This window comes from Amblyomma maculatum, chromosome 3 (genome assembly GCF_055883805.1).
Source record: "Amblyomma maculatum isolate TAMU_Amacu chromosome 3, ASM5588380v1, whole genome shotgun sequence".
Taxonomy (NCBI): Eukaryota; Metazoa; Arthropoda; class Arachnida; order Ixodida; family Ixodidae; genus Amblyomma; species Amblyomma maculatum.
The window spans coordinates 28,746,842-28,766,461 of record NC_139346.1 but is presented as its reverse complement, the minus strand read 5'-3'; the positions used below and the strand labels follow the sequence as shown (position 1 = coordinate 28,766,461).

The window sequence follows — 19,620 nt, the reverse complement described above, 5'->3', positions numbered from 1 at the left end:
CTCCATCTTTCCTTCTTTCCCTCTTTCACTCTCTCCTTTCCCTCTCCTTTTCCTTCTTTCAGTCTCCCTCTTTATATCTCTCCCTCGCCATCTCTCCACCTTTCCCTCTCTCCCTCTTTCCTTATTTCCCTCTCTCCTTTTCCTTCTTTCACTCTCCCTCTTTCCTTCTTTCCATGCCTAGCTATTATAGTCATTACCATACATTGCTAAGCACTTTTACTAATTTCTAATCAATTGCGGTCATTACATGTCGTAGTTTGAATACTAGTCATTACAAATCCTTTTAGTCGTTATTAACCATTATTAGTCATTAACATTACTCATTACCTCTATCAATGTCTATTTAAAGCCTAGAGCGTCCCCTTCGTCTCCGCAATACTTAACTAGAGTTTGCAATTCTTCCAGACTCTCAGCTAGCAGCACAATATCGTCTGCATACATCAAACCGGGAGGGCCTGCTCTACCGCCTTTCCACCTAATCTATAAGACAGGTTAAAACCTAGGTTACTGTCTGGTATCCTCCGTTCCAGGTTTATCATATAAAGCATGAACAGCAGCGGTGATAGAGGACAGCCTTGTCTTAATCCTTTGCATATTTTGACATCCACCGTACTTCTTATCCCTTCCCACGTAATTTGTACTTAATTATCCCGGTATATTTCCTGTAGGAACCCTATTATCTCATAACCGATACCTTCTTCTTTTAATATGTTCCACAGGAGTTCCCTGTTTACGTTGTCGTACGCCCCGTTTATGTCCAGGAAGACAAATACAAAGGTCTATTTTCCACTCTAGATATTTTGATGCATTGGGTAAGCAGGAACAGGCTATCACCTAAGCGCCTACCATTTCTAAAGCCGTTCTGAAGTTCTCCGAGTATGTTGTTATTCTCTACCCATGCTTGCACCTTTAATTTCACCGCCTGTATGGCCAACCTGTACATAGCAGATGTTGTTGTAATCGGCCTGTAGGATTTTATGTGCATTCTTTCTCCTTTCCCTTTATAAATCAAATTCATTTTACTCTGCCGCCAGCTGTCCGGAATTTGCGTATTCGTTATGACTGTTTCCAGAGCTTTTAATAAAGTTTCCTTACTTCTGGGACCAAGTTCATTAATCAGCTTGATCGGAATTCCATCTATCCTGTAGATGTGTTATTACGAATATTTTTTCTGCCTTTTTCCAGTTTAGATTGGTCAGTTCTAAGCTGCTTTGTATTCTGCTATCTTATGTTGCTTCCTGATTTGCGGAGATTACTCTATCGTCACTCTTAAATGACTCGGCTATAACTGACGGGATGTAGTTCCTTTAAACAATTTCCCTCGTTATATTTAATTCAGTCCTGCTTTCTTTGATTCTTTTTACCTAGCCAGCTTACCAGCTTACCTAGGCAGAATTTTCTTGCTCCGCCTCTAGAGGCATCGTGTATATCAGCCATACAGTGATCGGTGGACTGCTTTATTTTACTTTCGACGAGGGCCTGCACCTCAAGTTTCTTTTGTCGATATGATTCCCATTCTGCTCCAATCGAGAAGCGCCATCCAGGGCAGGGAAATTTGAACCTGGGAATATGGGGGCCGTGCACTGCCGCAATCCTGCTTCCTTCCGTGCACGCGCAATCCTTCGTGCGGCATCTCTGGCGCGTCGCTGTCGGCTGTCTGCGGTAAGTCCTCAGCAATACCTGCTTGCTGGACTTTTATTTTCCGTAAATAGAACTTGAATAAGGTTAAAATCTCGTTGAGAAGGTCTGCTTTCTAAAGCAGACGGTCAACAACGGGGATTCACGGCTGGACGCTGTCTTTGAGCAGTAAACGATAACACTGCATACGTGGTGCAATTCATATAAGTCATTTTCTTGTATGCTGGGAATACCAAAAGCTCCATAACTACTACGGAGCACTAGATCGGTTTTCGGTGCTTCTGAATTTTTACATAGCTTCCTCGCAGAAGTAAATCTGTTGTCTGACAAACGAAAGTCAACATTTTTTTCTTTGACAGTGGTGTTGTATCCATTGAAAAGCATTGAATTGTAAGAAAGATGCTTTCTCCATCCATTGAGGTACCACCCGCTTAAACGTGCGCGAAGCTGCAGAACTGAGAACTTAGGCTTGTTGCTTGTCACGTTCATTTGGGTTCCCAAGGCATGTTTCGACTTCAATCTTGTGAGAATTGGGTTTTACACGCGCAAAACTAAATGTAGAAACAGAGTTTCATGCCTGCGGTGTCAACCATGTGTAAATAACGAGGGCGCGAACTCACGCGAAACGATGTTAAGAATCTTTCAAACATGTTCCATGACTTCAGTGTTGTTTTGCACCTGCTTCCAAATTACTTGACATAGATTTGCTGTGCACTGTTTAGGATATGTCAATGTCACCTTTAGGACAGCGCTAAATGTCTCATCATCATCATCATCATCATCAGCCTGACTATACCCACTGCAGGGTGAAGGCCTCTCCCATATTTCTCCAATTAACCAGGTTCTGTGCTAGCTGCATCCACTAGACCCCTGCGAACTTAACCTCATCCGGCAACCTAACTTTCTGCCGCCTCCTGCTACGCTTTCCTTCCCTTGTAATCCAGTTTGTTACCCTCAGCGACCATAGGTTATCCTCTCTTCGCACTACATGTCCTGCCCATGCCCATTTCTTCTTAATTTCCACTAGAAGCTTACCTCACCAATGCACTAGAACTTTTGCAGAACCGCGCCGCCAGATTTATTCATTCGTCGTACCATTACAGCACCAGTGTATCATATCTGAAATCCCTTTCAGGTTTACAGCCACTCGAGATACGCCGCCGCATAGCCAGTCTTTCACTGTTTCACAAGTTTTTTACAGCCATCTACAAACTGCACCCTATATGGTCCCACCAACACGCATATCTCACCGCACTCTCCACCATCTCCAGATCAGCCGTCCACTTGCACGAACCGTCACCTTCGCAAACTCATTTTTTTCACGCGCCGCTGCGGACTGGAATGGCCTTCCCGAAGAGATTGCAACAACAACCTGTCCAATAATATTCGCACAAAAAGCCTACAACTATTTATCATCATAGCACATGACTTTGTACCATCTCATCCAAAATTTGTATCCACCCCTTATGTAATGCCCCTCAGAAGGGGTCTTTAAGGAAATAAAAATGAAATGAGAATGTCAGTAACTTGAGTTATTTCTCTGACCCACTCTGCACGTCTAAACGTCTACGTCGCACATATTTGTTGATTTCATAGAAGGCCTCATCATGCCGTAGAAAGTGAGCAATTTTCTTTTTAGAAAGAAGGCGCCCTACGGAAGGTGGAGCTTACGTTCACTGAAAGCTTGGACCGGCATTGGACTTAACGGAAATTGTCACGAAGTAAATTCACGCACAATCTGGGCTATAGACATCGTTTCGACTTCTTCTTGCGCGAGTTGGAAGAAAATTCATGCTGTATAATGCAGTGATTCGGTAAAACAATGCATCAGTGCTAAAACCACGAAAACTTCTTTCTGCGAACAACAGTTCATATTATTTTATGGGCAGCTTTTACTTTTTGACATAATACTTGTTGTCTTTTCATCTCACACTCCATAACAGGCATGGACATCAGTATTGAAATAAAACCTACTGAATAAGATATTTTTAACTTTCCAGAAAAAGACGTCCACCGAGAGAATGTGCTGTCTGGTGCCGCTATCCTCTTCCTTCCCACTCGGGCTGAATGGGCGCATATGTGCTACTACCAGCTCCCACCGCCGCGCTTCTCCCAAGTAGCTCTGAAGGCTCGTCGTCAGTGAAGGCGTGGCGCTGCTTTCGCTAGGCCAAACTTGAACTTGTGTTCCCTAGTACATTTATCCTGATGCATACTAGAGCAGAAGCTGTGTTTTTCTCTCTAAAAAATAGATTTCGGGCAATATTACTTTAATAAATTTGCCTTATACCATTCACAGGTTTTATCACATACAAAACCCAAGGAACCTGCTTCTAAGCACTGTAACAGGACCATCCCACAGGTTAAGAGAAATCTCGGCCTCCACATTCTCTAGATCACATATTCCAGTAGTACTTTCAGGAGCCTCGTCACAGGGCTTACAGGCAAACCAGCTGCATTGTATATTTTCGACAACCTGTTCGTATGTAGTACACATTCCTGTCGCAGGCGATTTTCGCAATAAGCCGTGCACCTTCTGCGGAAAGCAGCTGCCGTTGATCAAAAACCACTGGCCCGTACGAGCCCCTCTCTACCCACCATTATTATCGCAGCTGCAGCACTACCTCCAGTTAGTTCGAGCCAATTTCACTTTGTAATGTCTATCTCTGACTAAATGCGATGATGACCAATGGATTGTGCGCTGCGCTGCAGTGCATACAGTCGAAGTTGCTGATCGCCGTCTCTCCAGTCAATTAACCTCCGCCTTTCAAGCAGCTTTCTCATATTCGATTCTCATTACCAAGTCAGTGAGATTTTGAACGTATGCGTATCCCTAATCCTTCCGAATAAATATTTCTGGCTGTATCTCTAATTGTAACTTTAGGCTGCTCGCAGATGACTGTGTCATCTACCCCACAACAGATAGCCACAACGATTTCGTTAAGCTTCAATATGATCTTATTAGTGCATCGTAACCAATAGCTAATGAAGCTTTCCATTACGAAATGAAAATGTATGCGTATCGTCTTCCGTTCTGCCCCTTTTGATGCACTCCCAAATTCTATCAATGATACTACATTTTAGGTTAACTTCCGTACGTACCCTATATATTACTAGCAATCTTTCAGGAAACATTCATGTTGAATGTCACTAAAACTCATTTTATGCAAAATACTCGACAATAGTTAGTAGGAATATGTTCGCGCCATATGGAACCCTGCTCATATCAATCTCATCGATTTTCTTGAAAGCATACAGAATCGCGGCCCGTTTTATTGTCTATAACTACACACGTCATTCTAGCGTCACGCACATGAAACTAACACTAGACCTGTCTCCCATTTCACTGCGTGGTAGGTACTCAAACCTCCCTCTTTCCCATAAAATGTACTAGTTCAATGCTTTCCTGAAAAAAAACCTTTCCACTGTGCTCAATCAGACCTCATCTCGCATGAACCACCAACGCAAAACAGAAGTTACATCTTTGTGCACTAACTTTTGTCATTACTTCTTTTTACAGAAACCAATCACAGAATGGAACCGCCTTCCGCCCTCCAGTCTCTCCATTTGTGAAAGAACTAACTTCAATATCACCGTTCAAATAGATTTCAAGTTGCTTTCTTGATTTGGTTTATACCAGAAATAATGAAATGATTTACTACTCCTTTCTGCTATGCCCATGAACCATGAAAGCATTTCAAATAAACGAATAAATGATGCTTCTATGCTCTTATGGGAAATCGGCTTCCCTCATAATGTTCTAATAGTGATAATTCCCCCTGAGGGGCTCAAACGAGTTCGTTTCGTTCCTTTTGAGTAAAATAGCAGAACGTCATAGACGTTAACTCCGGTATCTATTCGTTAATAAAACACTAGCAGAAAGAGATGATGATGATGATGATGATGATGATGATGGTGGTTTTTAATGGCGCAAGGGCGACTCAGGCCAAAGAGCGCCAGACTCAAGGTTAACGGTGTACTCAAGTTTATATAATGGAATAGTTGTGATATTTCATGAAAGAATAAAAAACAGTGGTGTATAGGGCCTAAAAATGTATTCGCTCTGTAAAATTGCTAAAAACAATGGTGTATAGGGCCTAAAATTCATTTGCGATATATAATGGATGTGCAATGTATAAGTAGATGTTTTAAAGGATCTCATCCGTCCTCTTAAGGAGGAGCGGGCTGAGACCCACGTCGATAAGAAATTTCATGTAAAAAGCCTACTTGTGATAAAAATTTAAGCACCTGTTTTAACGGAAACATTGGGTTGTCGCCAATAAAAATGGATGGGTGTGCAGGTATTTGATGAGTGAACAAGGAGGGAAAATGACGTCTTCTTTCTTGTTCCAGTTGTACACATATGATTAAAACGTGAATAACAGTGAGCCGATCACCACATCTCGAGCAGTGCGGTGCAGGAGAGTTGGTTAAAAGATATGTATGGGTTATGTATGTGTGACCAATTCTCAGCCTGCACAGGGCTACTTCTTTAAATCTGTCTTGTTTTTCTGTGGTGTATCTGCCTATCCTTGGCTTTATTGTGTGTAGTTTATTTTCTGATGCTGCGTCCCATTCCTCTTGCCATTGTTGTCGAATCATGTTTTTTATGTGTGGTTTGAGGTCATGATAAGTTATCTTATCAATCTCTGTGCCATTTCGAAGGGCAGCTGACGCAGCTAGCCTATCAGCTGCCTCATTACCCGGTATACAGTGGTGGCCTGGCACCCAACACAGTGTAATTTTAATTTCTAGTTCATGGGCAAACATAAGGGTGTTATAAAGAGAGTTCAGGACTGGGTTCTTATTATGCAATTTCCAAAAGGATAGGGACGTTAAAACACTGAGGGAGTCTGTGTAGATGACTGATGTCTGTATTTTATTTTCTATAATGTGTCTCACAGCTAAATGGATACCGTGGCATTCAGCGGTAAATATACTAGTATAACTGTTCAGGGTTTTTGACTGTGAGAACTGTGGTCCATGTGCTGCACAGGAGACTTGAGCAGACTTCGAAGCATCAGTGTAATATTCATCACAAGTGTACTTCTCCTGAAGTCACATGAAGTGCTGCTGTATGGCAATAGGGGATGCATGTTTGCCTACTTCAAGAAACGACAGGTCACAATTAACACCGTGCATTTTCCAAGGAGCAATTAGGTCTTTTATGGAAGTTGTATGAAGACTGGTAACCGAAACATTCAGATATTCAATATGCGTGGCAACTCTGATTGGATATGGTGGTGTTAGAGATGGTTTTTTTGAGAAAAGTGCTGTGCCAGTTTTGTCAAGCAGGAGCCGACGACATGGATGGTCCAGTTGGCTTAGTACCTTCATAGCGTAAGTTAGAGAAGTAAATTGTCTCCTTCGTTGCAGTGACCATCGGTTCGCCTCGACATAGAGGCTAGCAATTGGGCTAGTTCGGAAAGCGCCCGTAGCGAGGCGAAGGCCGAGGTGGTGCACGGGATCGAGTAATTTTAGTGCAGAGGATGATGCTGACCCATACACCATCGAGCCATAGTCTATGCGTGATAGAACTACACTATTCAGAAGGCTCAGAAGGCAGTCGCGATCTGTACCCCATGACCGGTGAGAGAGAATTTTTAGCAGATTCATTGCTTTGAGACACTTCAGTCGCAACTGTTTTATGTGGGCAATGAAGGAGAGTTTTTCGTCAACAACTACGCCAAGAAATTTATGTTCCTTTTTAAAGGCAAGGCTCTGACCATTCAGTGTAATGTTGGGGTCAGGTCTGACGCCACGCTGCTTAGAGAAAAGTACACAAACACTTTTTTCAGAGTTAAATTTAAACCCATTGTCATCAGCCCACCTGGACAGTTTGTTAACACCTAGCTGAATCTGTCTTTCACAGATGGCCAAGTTGCAAGATTTGAAGCTTATCTGGATGTCATCAACATATACAGAGCAAGAAATGGTTTTTGGCAACACACTTTTTAAAGAGTTCATTTTGACTATGAAAAGTGTGCAACTGAGAACACCACCTTGAGGGACACCATTTTCCTGTATGTACTGCTTTGAGTATGCATTGCCAACACGAACTTTGAAGGCCTGCTCAGACAAGTAACTTCGAATTGTATTCAACATGTTCCCTGTGATGCCAAGAGAGAAGAGGTCGCGGATGATACCATAACGCCAAGTGGTATCATATGCTTTTTCAAGATCGAAAAAGACAGATAAACAATGCTGTTTATGTACAAAAGCATCCCTTGCATAAGACTCGAATGCAATCAGCTGATCAGCAGTTGACCGCCCAGCTCTAAAACCAGCTTGGTTTGGATGAAGAAGACCATTGTATTCAAGGAAATGTAGGAGGCGGCGATTTACCATTTTTTCAAAAAGCTTGCATAAGCAGCTGGTTAGAGCAATAGGCCGATAACTGGCAGCAAGAGTGGGTTCTTTTCCGGGTTTTAATATCGGGATAATGATCGCTTCCTTCCATGCTTTAGGAAAGTGTCCTGTGGCCCATATTTTATTATAGAGGCAAAGTAGGGTTTCAAGCGTGCCCGTATGCAGGTGTTTGAGCATTCCATATGTGATCCTGTCAGGACCTGGTGCTGTGTTCCCACATGTGCCAAGTGCAATCTTCAGCTCCTGCATGGTGAAAGAGCTATTGTACCCTCCTGTGCATGGTCTTTTATCACATATAGGCTTCCTCTCCTCAGTTACCTTGTGCCGCAAAAAAGAATCTGTATAGTGCGCTGAGCTGAATACATATTCGAAGTGTTGCCCTAGTGTGTCTGCTTGGTGTTCAAGAGAGTCACCACTAGTGCTGACAAGGGGTGTTGGGAGAGTGTTATTTCCTTTGAGAGCTCTTATTCTGTTGTATACTTTGTGAGAATCAGAATAAGAGTTCACAGAAGAAAGGAATGATGACCAGCTTTCTCGCTTGGAGATGCGTCGAACACGTTTGCCATTTGCCCTTGCGCGCTTAAATTCTATTAGGTTTCCAGCCGTGGGGTGTCGGCGTAACTTCGACCAAGCCTTGTTTTGTGTTTCACGGGCAGTTTTACATTCTGCATTCCACCAGGGCCTTCGTTTGTTTTGTGGCTTACTTGATGTTTGTGGAATGTGTTTTTCTGCAGCATCTATAATGTGCAGCGTGATCAAGAGTTGAGATTCGTCAACGCCTAAGCCAGTAACTGATGAACAGGGCAGAGCTGAGTGTTCCCTGAACATCTCCCAGTTGGCCACATATTGTTTAAATTTCCTGGAACTAGATGCGTTTACATTTTTATTGCCTGTGTACTTCACAGAGATGGGAAAATGGTCGCTTCCATATAGATTGTCAATAACAGCCCACTCTGTAGCTGCCAAGAGCATCGGAGAGCCAATGGCTAAGTCAATGGCTGTGTACGTATTATGAGCTGAGCTGTAGTATGTTGGCTGTTTTGAGTTGAGTAAACATGATCCTGAGGACAACAAGAACTTTTCAATTAGTGCACCTCGGAAGTCCGTTCTTGTACATCCCCATAATGGGTGGTGGGCATTAAAGTCTCCGACCAGCAGCCATGGTTCTGGGAGTTGGTCAATCAGCTTTTCAAAATTTTTGTTGCATAGTCTATGATCTGGCGGAATATACAGCGAACATACCGTTGTTATTTTACCGAATATTAAGGCTTGTATTGCCACTGCCTCTAAGTCTGTGTTAATCGAGATGTTTCGACAAGCGATTGACTTTTGTGTTATAATGGCAACGCCACCGGAGGGGTGAGTACTGCCTTGCCTATCTTTCCTGAATATATGATACTGCTTGAGAAAACTGGTGTCTGTTGGTTTCAGATGCGTTTCTTGCAGACAAACTATGTTTGGTTGGTGTTCGGTGAGGATTTCATATACGTCATCCAGATTTTTTAGGAGTCCTCGACAGTTCCAATAAATGATACTCTCGGTAGCCATTTTGGTAGGTGTGGAAGGAATATAGAATGGGGTTAGGACTCGCCGCCCTTATCAGGGGGCTTAACTGGTGTATGTTTTTTTGATTTGAGACGGTCCAGCAGGCCCCGCCTCTCATTGGCGGACTCCCTAGGCGCCGCTGACGCTGCGGAGTCCGTGCTCACCTCCATCGCCTCTGGTGAAGGCATGGAGGCAGGAGGTTTTTCAAGAGGAACAAAGTCCCTCTCAGATGTCTTTGGTGTCCCGGACGTCTGGGGGAAAGTGACCTCCGGGATTGCAGATTGGTGCAGCCGGTGGCTGCTTAGTGAGGAGCCGTGGTGGGAGCACGTCAGCAGCATTGCACTGCGTGCCCACCGTTACTAGACGCGGCCTGGCCCCTCTGCGGGCTGCGTTAGCATAGGGAGCGGAGGAAAGCATTCTGTGCTTTTTTCGGGCCTCTCCCTATGTTATCTTCTCAGTTATCTGTATATTGATTACTTCTTTTTCGGCCTGAAAGGCTGCACAGGACCATGAGTATGCAGGGTGGGTGCCCTCACAGTTCACACATTTGTAGTCAGTTGCACTGCATTTATCGGTGGCATGGTCATGCGCGCTGCATTTTGCACAGGTAAGGCGTCCTCGACATGTCTGGCTACCATGCCCGTACCGCTGACACTTGAAGCACCTGCGGGGGCTTGGTATGTACGGGCTAACTTTGCATCGGATAAATTCCACATTGACAAATTCAGGAAGTGTGCTCTGGTTGAAGGTGAGAACAATATGTTTTGTTTTTATTTCTTCGTTCTTTCGCCTGATTGTTATTCTTCGTACTGCTGTTACACCTTGGTTTTGTAGGCCCTCAAGGAGATCTGATTCTGTTTCGTTTAGGAGGTCTCGCTCAGAGACAACTCCCTGGCAGCTGTTAAGACTGCGGTGGGGTGATACCTGAACGTCAAGGTGAGCAAATGTTTTTGTTATGAGAAGGTTGTCAGATTGACTTTTGTCTGATACCTCTATTAGCAGGTCACCAGATCCTAGTTTTTTCGCTTTGTAGTTTGCCCAAATGATGGCCTTCAGAGAGTTGGCAATCAGAAAGACTGACAGTGCATTTACTGGTTGAGATTCGGTTACAGAGTGCAAGACAAGAAATTTTGGAAAGTTCTCAGTTGGTGTACTGATTTTTTGCGTCACTTCGGTGCGACTCCTTTTCGGGGGTCGATCAGGTTTTTTTAAAGGTAGTTTTTCCATGCAGTATGGATTGTTTTAAGGGGTCCTAATATATGTCGCCTCTGGTTCACCCTTATACGCAGAGGAAGGTCCTGGAGCCCCTCGCCTGGTGGACAGGCGAGGAGCCCATCGGCCGAGGCTTGACCATGGCCTCGACCGCCACCGTTCAAGGTTTCTTCCCTTCACCTTTCAACCTATCGCCACGGTACGGATTACAGCTTCGGTATGGGGGCTCAGGGTCCGTGGTGGCACCAAGCACCAACACCTAGTTTACACAAGGTGCCCTTGCGGGGAGCAGAAAGAGCAGCTGCTCAGCCTAAATGGAGGCCAAAGAAAACCCTACGGATTCTCTTTTTTTGTGGAAGTCAATTTATGAATTTTCGGCCCGCCTTTTTTGCGCGGCTGCACAATGCGCATTTATTGACGAGAGCATTGTACTTATAGATCAAAACATTTCACCCGTGCATAATTCAAACTAGCGACATATGAGCGAAAAACGGATTTATCGTCGGTTGGGACAAAACCGCACGGAAAAGCGTAAAAAGGAAATAAACCTACAATGGAGGGCGGTGATAGTGAAAGCGATATATAGTGACATTACCTGTCCTTAATTTGTCTATTTGATGCCTGTAAAAAGGACCTTTTTGTGAAAGTGAAATTTCTCAGCAAAAAGCAGCACTCAATCGATATAGGCAAATTTTAAATTCTTCTGCGATTTCCTTTACAAAGTAAAGCCACGTCTTTCGAAACGTCCAGTCGTGCATCAGTTTTTCAAGCGAAAGAATTCCAGGAACAGGAAGCATATCGAAGTCAGCAATAGCTGTCATGAGGAACCGTGCTTTGTATTCAGCACAGGTTGCCAGCGACTTGAAGATGACGGATTACTCCGTGCTATCCCATTCAATATCTCCAAGATCAGACGTTGTGAATTTGCCACCCCATGGTTTGGGACCATAGCATAAAGGCAATGCTCTAAATAGGCACGCGAATGAGTCAGAGCTTTAAAACGTTAGCCTGGGTCAGTCGTTTCCTCGCATAGACCGCAAAAGGCTAACCGAGGATTGTTTCATTGCCGTTATACTCTTCTTCAGGATAATGTGTTTTTAGCTTCTATCCTCGGCCAACTCAGTCCAAATATAGACCCAAGATCATGCGAATTTAAATGTTTTTTTTTGTATACAACAGCGCGAAGACACAGGACGAAGTAGAAGAAAAAGACACACACGGCGCTGTATCACGGCGCTGTGTTTAAATATTACTAACTAGCAGGACTGTCCGCCCCCTATGATAGGGTACGCCCATCCCATTTGGTAATCTTATTTTATATACCTTGCACTGGACCTGGCACAAATCCAAAACCATCCAGTACACGTATCCTTACCAATATTTTTCTCTTAGTTAAACTGTACTTGAGCAGAAGGAACGAATTAATGTATTATATGAACTTTACGTATCTCTAAAGTTTAATATATGTCTGTTTCACAAAGCTGATTTTGCCCAAGAATCGCATTTCTGCCCAGCCCACCACTTCCCGAAGCTGACGAACCAAGCTCTGAAACCCACCTTTGCATTTATTTATTTATTTATTTATTTATTTATTTATTTATTTATTTATTTATATATTTATTTATTTATTTATTTATTTATTTATTTATTTATTTATTTATTTATTTATTTATTTATTTATTTATTTATTTATTTTACCCTCAAGGCCAGATACAGGGGGGAGTGGAGGGTACAAAACGTAATAACAAACAAATAGAAAATAGAAAATAACGCAGACAAGTCAGTCGAGTACATATACAATGTTGGCTATGGCAGTACGAAAAGGATCAATATTTTCAATTCTGCCGATCGGAGCGGGATGGTGGTTCCAGTCCTTGGGGGTACGAGGGATGAAATACTCGCAGCAGGTTTGTGTCCTGAATAAAGAAATCCCAACCTTGTGTGCGTGATTCAGTCGAGAAGAGATGTATGAAGGCGGGGGAATGAGTACGATGCGAATCTGGGGGCAAGTGTGAAATATTTTATGAAAAAAACAAATGCGCGAAAGTTTACGACGAGACGCCAAAGAAGGGAAGTTTAAAACGCGCTTCATTGCAGAAATACTAGCGGTACGATAATAGCTGTGCAAGATGAAACGAGCGTAGTTATTCTGAACGATTTCAAGGGCGTGAGTTAAGTTAGCACAGTGTGGGTCTCAGATGGATGCAGCATATTCTAGTTTAGTACGGACAAGTGCTTTGTACAAGAGGAGTTTAAGAGAGCTAAGGGCGGAATAAAAATTACGACGGAAATAACCGAGCATGCGATTAGCATTGGTAATTATCGTGTTAATGTGAAGTGACCAAGTGAGACCTGAAGAGATTTCAACGCCTAGGTAACGGTAGGAAGTGACGGATTCGAGAACTGTGTTATTTAGAAAGTAGAAAGTAGGAACTGACGAAATTCCGGAGATACGTAAGAATTTACATTTAGAGGTGTTAAGATCTATTTTCCACAAATTACACCAGTTAGAGATAGCATCAATGTCAAGTTGCAAGGCTCTAGAATCGTCGGAGCTGTTAATTTCACGAAAGACAACACAATCATCAGCAAACAAATGAATGTTAGAGGATTCACAGTTAGCTAGATCATTAATATATATGAGGAATAACAAAGGACGTTAGATGGAACCCTGAGGCACACCAGAACCAACGGAGCTTAAGGAAGAGTTAAGATTGTTGACAGATACAAACTGGTAGCGGTTTAAAAGAAAGTATTCTATCCAACGTAGAAGGTTATGTTGAATATTTAGTTGAGATAGTTTAAAGAGGAGGAGACTGTGAGAAACTTTTTAAATGCTTTTTTGAAGTCCAGAAATATGCAGTCAGCTTGTGAATTGCGATCAATGATAACGTGAAGATTATGAGAGAATAATAACAGTTGCGTTTCACTTGAGAAAGACTTTCGGAAACTATGTTGCGAGTTGGTGAAGAACGAGTTATTTTCAAGAAAGTTCCCAATACTTGAGTAAAGGATGTGTTCAAGTAATTTGCATGGTATACTTGTTAATGATATCGGACGGTAATTAAGAGGGGAATTTTTGCTACCTGATTTGTGGACGGGGACCACCTTCCCGACTTTCCAGTCGGCAGGAAGAGTGCCGGTGTCGAGGGACTGCTGAAAAATCTTGCAAAGCATGAGCGATAAGTAGGTGCGGGTGCTTTTCAAAAATTGGGTAGCGATTAGGTCGATACCGGGGTTAGATGATGTTTATGTGCGTCAGTTAAATTCATGATACCAGTAGGATCAATGCAGACCGGATTCATAATCGGGTGCGCGTATGACTCAGCAGGTGGAAATGATTTAGTAGTACAGAGGACAAAGTTATTACAGAAAACTTTATTTAAGACTTCAGGGAACTCTGAATCCGGAAATAGGAGTCCAGTGCAGTCTGTTAAGTGAATTGAGTTGTCTTTTTTTGGTTTAAATGTGCGCCAAAATTTTGGGGGGTCAGTGGAAAGCACTGACGGTAAGGTGAAATTAAATAAGTTCGTTTTAACGTTTTTAAGCGCGTGTACATATACGATATTAGCTGTCGTATAGGCTACCCACTGAGTGTCAGAAGGGGCACGCGTAGCATTACGGAACAAGCGTTTTTTTTTATTAGATAGCCTTTTTAGGTGGAGGTTACACCAAGGAGCATTGGAGTTGAAAGATATGTTTTGGAGGGGAATATACTTATCTACCAGTTGATGGACGTTAGTAGTGAAGTTGAGCCAGTTAGTTTCTACAGGTCGAGTTTTGAAACCATCCAGGAAGAAGTCGAGGAAAAGAGAGAGCTCGTTGTTAATAGCTTCGAAAGTAGCTTTGCTGTAGTCTCTAATTACTTTAGTTATCCTATCTGCTTGCAAAAAAGGGACTGAAATTTCAAAGTGGAGAGCTAAATGGTCCCTTATCCCGAGCAGGTATGACACATTCAAAACGAGCTCAGGGTTCGTTGTTAATATCAAATCCAGGATGTTGGCGGATGAGTCTGTTACCCTAGTAGGCAGTAGGACTAACTGATAAAAAGAGAAAACTGAACATAGGTTCAAAAATTCATGATTTACAGAGGTTAATGAAGTAAGAATATGTGGATTAGAAGACCAGCAAATATTTGGAAAGTTAAAGTCACCGAGTAACAAATTATCAGCAGTAGGATGCCGCAGGTAGGCGCTATTAATGACGTCGTGTAATTGTTCACAGGAGTTAGAAGTTAAATTGGGGAGACGTAGCAAAGACCAAGAAAAATTTTACGATATTGGAATTCAACGCAAGCCCAGATAGTTTCGAGGTTGGTATCAACAGGAATTAGATATGATTTAATTTTTCTAGAAATACCGAGCAGCACACCGCCTCCTTGGCGTTGTGTGCGGTCGAACGAAAAACGAAAAACCGTGATAAATCTTTTATCTCTTCGCTGTCATGAATGTTAGAATGCAGCCACGTTTCTGTAAGGGCGATGATATCAATGTTGCATGTGTCAATAAGGGAATGTAAATTGTTGCGTTTGTTAATAATGCTCCTAACATTAGCTTGCAAGACGGATGAATGCCGAGTCTGAAGCAAATTTCAACATCCCCTCGCGTATTCCTATTGACCATTCTGAGCGTTACTGACGGCGGGAGCTGCAGCTTGAGAAGTATCCTGGGAGGATCCCGCCTGAGCTTCGGCACTGAGCTGAGCGTTAGGTCTTGAACGGTTTGCGAGTTCAACCTTATCAGTTATTTTATTGTATGTGAAGCATTTATTATTAACCAGCAGTTTTTTGTACGGACGTTGAAACTTAGGGGAATGAGGTAACCTTTGCCGAATTCTACAAACCAATTCCTCGCCAGGCGGGTAGCATGTGAAAAAGCTTCAGATATAGGAATATTGTCATCCTTAAGTACATCCCGGGAAGTAAAAACATTTTCTCTTAATTTGGATGAACTGAACTTTATTATAATGGGGCGACATTTAAGGTGAAAAGGAACCGAAACGATGTGCGCGCTCGATGGATGATGTTAGTGAGACTGAATCTAGGATGGGAGACAGCGCATCAATAACGTTTTCCTCCGTTTCGGCCCACGTTTTGCGATCATCCGTAATTACACGCACGATTATGTTCTTCCGCCTTGATCTGTCTTCAAGATCGTCAAGGCGAGACTGAAATATATGCCGTATATGTTTTGTTCTAGCATAGAGCGGAACCTCGATCCTTGAATCCTGCACAGCGCACATCACCACATAGAACACGCGTCGCCACCCGCTTTAAACCCGAAATATCTGATCACTTGAAAATTGTGCTCCAATATACGTAGGCTATGTTTTTCCCGATCTGTCCTGTACTGCATATTCGCCACTCTACGTAAACGAAATGAAATTCGACGGAAAACCAATAGCCCCCAAAGATCACAACTATAGCCCCATTCAACCTTCTGCATTTCATTTAAACTACAGTAAGACACAGGCTGAATGGTAAAGCTTCAAAAACGAAATACTTGGAAAGCAAATTCAAATACAAAGCAAATGATTGAGCTAGGAGTGCATGAACTCAGGAAAGAGCTAGTCAAAATCGGAAGGCGACTCACCATCTTACGCGAGGACGACGTTGTAGAACTGAAGAAGTAAAATGAAATTCGCATCATCATCGATGTTTTTGCTAGAGGATTTACTACCACGGCATTACATCAGATAAGGTCAAATGCGGTAACAGCCTTTTTTAGGTTCCGCCATTTTGCTTATTCTCAATATCGGGCACTACCTGCACAACACTCATGCCCATTATATGTATTGTGCTCCCAACGGCGAATAAAATGGCTAGCGCTGTACTGCCTTCTTCAGTGCCAAATGCTTGCCGCCTTCACTTTCCAATTAGGCATGATGTTCTGGCAAGCCTCTCTAGTCAGTTTTGAATACGCCTAAACAATCTTTGCGATAAACATAACATTTTCCATGTCGTAACTCGGTAACCAGTACAATGTGCTCGTAATGTGCAGGCCCGTGGCAATGATCAGCACGGTTTAGGTTTTCTAGCATTCTGCTAATCTGAGTTCTTTCCAATGGTGTTAATCCAAAATACATATTGTTTGCATCCTTTGTTGTATTCTCTATTCATATTTAATGTCGTCGTTCAGGCCTTTAAGCCTTTGTAGCATAAGTGGCCCTGAGATTTATCTAGAGCGATCGCTGTTAAGCGTAACTGATTCTACATTGTTCCGCATTAGTCGTATATGGCATTGTAACCACTGCGTTAAAATATCGTACGAGCAGTACATGGAAACTTTTGATCTCGTTTATGTTCAATTCTGCCATAGTAACAATCGTAATTACAGCGACAGTAAATATAACATCAAACAAGCGTTGACATGGCAACGTTAGAACTTAAAAAAAAAAGAAAACATGAGCTACGACATGAGCACGACATCATAAGCCTGACTTGAAGTGTCGCGTCCGCGTGTCCTGCGTCTGCGTCGCCCTTGTGCCGATTGCACTTCCGTTAACGTCTGCCAGATTGGGCAGCAACATTGTCGTGCCACCAACCGATCCACTGCATGGGATTCAAAAGCATGTACGCAGAGCCCGCAAATTCTCCCATGACTAGTTCCAAATACTTGAAGAGATGGTAATCTCAGATATATGCTGCCTTTGCAGTAATTTGATAATAAGCACGGCAGGTATGGTCAAGCTGCCCACTCTCCACAACGGCCACCCTCCGCTTAGTGGCTGTACAGCTATTGCGCATACCCCAACAGGGCATTTGTGTCGACAGAGGCTGAGGCGCCTTATGCTATTTCTTTTGGCTCTTGTACGGCCACCAATCAGCCATGCAGGCGCGGCACCGACCTGCAGATGAGTAGTGTCATGTATTTCTGCAACATTACCATGGCCCACATCAGTCATGGAATTGATGCGTCTCTCTGCTCCACGACAAGGTAGTGACAAAGTTAGTATGATTAAACTTTTAGCCCAGGATTTAACAGGTGACCCCTTAGACATCGTCAATACTTCGTTAGACGCAAGGATTCCAAGCATTTGGAAGATGGCAAAATTTTATTGCTGAAAGATGAAGGGAAAGCAAAGATAACAATCGGCCACTTACATTAACTTCAAATTTAGTCAAATTAATAGAAGTAATAGTGAATAATCACCCAACAAAACATGTTCATGATGTTAACTGTTTCAGCTCAGTAGAGATTAGAGATTGGCTTTCGTTGAGTTTGCTCTGTGTGGAACACATACGTGGATCTAGAGAGCAGAATCTGTCTCTCGCTACGCAGAAGACAGGTCTCTGCCTTGGTAACACTGCACGTTGTAAAAGCCGATGTCACCGTAGAACATACTACCTGTTATATGGGCGCAACGCTTATCAAGCCTGTTGCCGCTTTGCTACTGTATGCCGCTACTTACGTACGAGGTCACTGTTTACGTGTGCCACTGTATCGCTAGCCAATAGCATGCCTCCGTTGCACCTGAGCTTCCTTTCTGCATCGGCATTACAAAGGCGACAGCACATGCGAGGTCAGTGGTTTGGTGGCCAGAAATAGACAACTGCGTTAAACGAACTGTGTAGCAGTGTGGAATTTGCCAAATCAAAATCTGTGGGGCCACCAGCGCTACTTTCATCTTGGAAGTGGTGCACTAGCGGTTACGAGAGGGTACATCTAGACTTCGCTGAACAAGAAAAAAACATGTTTCTTTTAGCTGTAGATTCCTACTCCAAATGGTTGGAAATAAGAACCGCGCAAATCACGATCGAAACAGTGCATTCGTTGTTCGCAAGTCATGGCCTGCACACAGAGGTAGTCAGAGATAACGGGCCGCAGTTTCTTGCAAAGTAATTGGAGGATTTTATGGTGGCAAACGGGGTCAAGCACGCGCGTACTCCGCCATATCCTCAATCGAATGGTTCGGCATAAGGTGCTGTCCAAAATGTAAAACAGTCGCTGTTGAAGCAATTACTTGAATACCAGAGGAAGAAAGGTTCTAGGTCACTGGAGCACAGGATAAATACTTTTCTATTCGCGTATTCATCGCCTAAACGCCAGCTAAACTGTTATGCCAGATCTGATAGGAATGTTCACAGGACAAACAAGTAAGGTGTTCACCTAGATTATTTTTGTTGCTGATAGTGTGTTAATGCGTTCAGAGCGTAACGAGCAGGATACGTGGCGTCGAGGCCAGGTCCTGGATGTGAAATCAGCAATGACATACCTTGTGGTTGCAGACGGGAAGACACGGTTTGTGCATGCTGACCATTTGCGACGTTTTTTTTTGTGGAGCCAGCTATTTTGAATAAAAAGTGATACGTTTTCCTACAGTCGCCTCGAACCAGCTAGTATTGAATCGGAGTGTTGTCCAGTTGCTGTGGCGGAAGTAAACTGGTGGCAAAGGCTGGGCTTAAAAGCCGTTCAGCGTGTTTATAGTACAGTCACTGGCCGGGGAGCCAAACACTCAAATAATGAAATAATAAAACTACAAATTGGGATGCTATGCACCACCTGAACAAGAACAAATATTTTGACGCCTTGTTTTATAAACGAGATGGCATTTTATTAAAACATGTCAAAATTTGTAATTTTTTGCAACACACTTGTTCTGTTCATGAGTGTACGGTGCATTGGCAGCGCGACTTTTGCAGGCCTTGTTTCGGTACCCGGCCACAGCGGCCGCTGGAGCTTACGAAGCGATTTCTTATCGCCAGCTGTCTGCAATGACGCGCCTGGTAAAGCGCACAAAGTTAGCTCGCCGGTCTCTCAATGCCCCTTTTGCTAGGTTTTCGAAATTGGTCGCCCTTGGACGTCGCTTATCTGTCAACGTTGGGCGAGATATACACCCTGCTTCTACAGGGCGGTAGTT

The 19,620-nt window shown here is 43.2% G+C and overlaps 1 long non-coding RNA gene across 1 annotated transcript; it reads left to right on the top strand.

The window, feature by feature from the left end:
• The first annotated feature begins 6,749 nt into the window (after positions 1–6,749).
• On the top strand, positions 6,750–10,485 carry LOC146194415 (uncharacterized). The gene is made up of 3 exons (XR_014705878.1): positions 6,750–7,658; positions 10,157–10,297; positions 10,417–10,485. It is a non-coding gene; the product is annotated as an uncharacterized LOC146194415 (long non-coding RNA).
• The last annotated feature ends 9,135 nt before the right edge of the window (positions 10,486–19,620 follow it).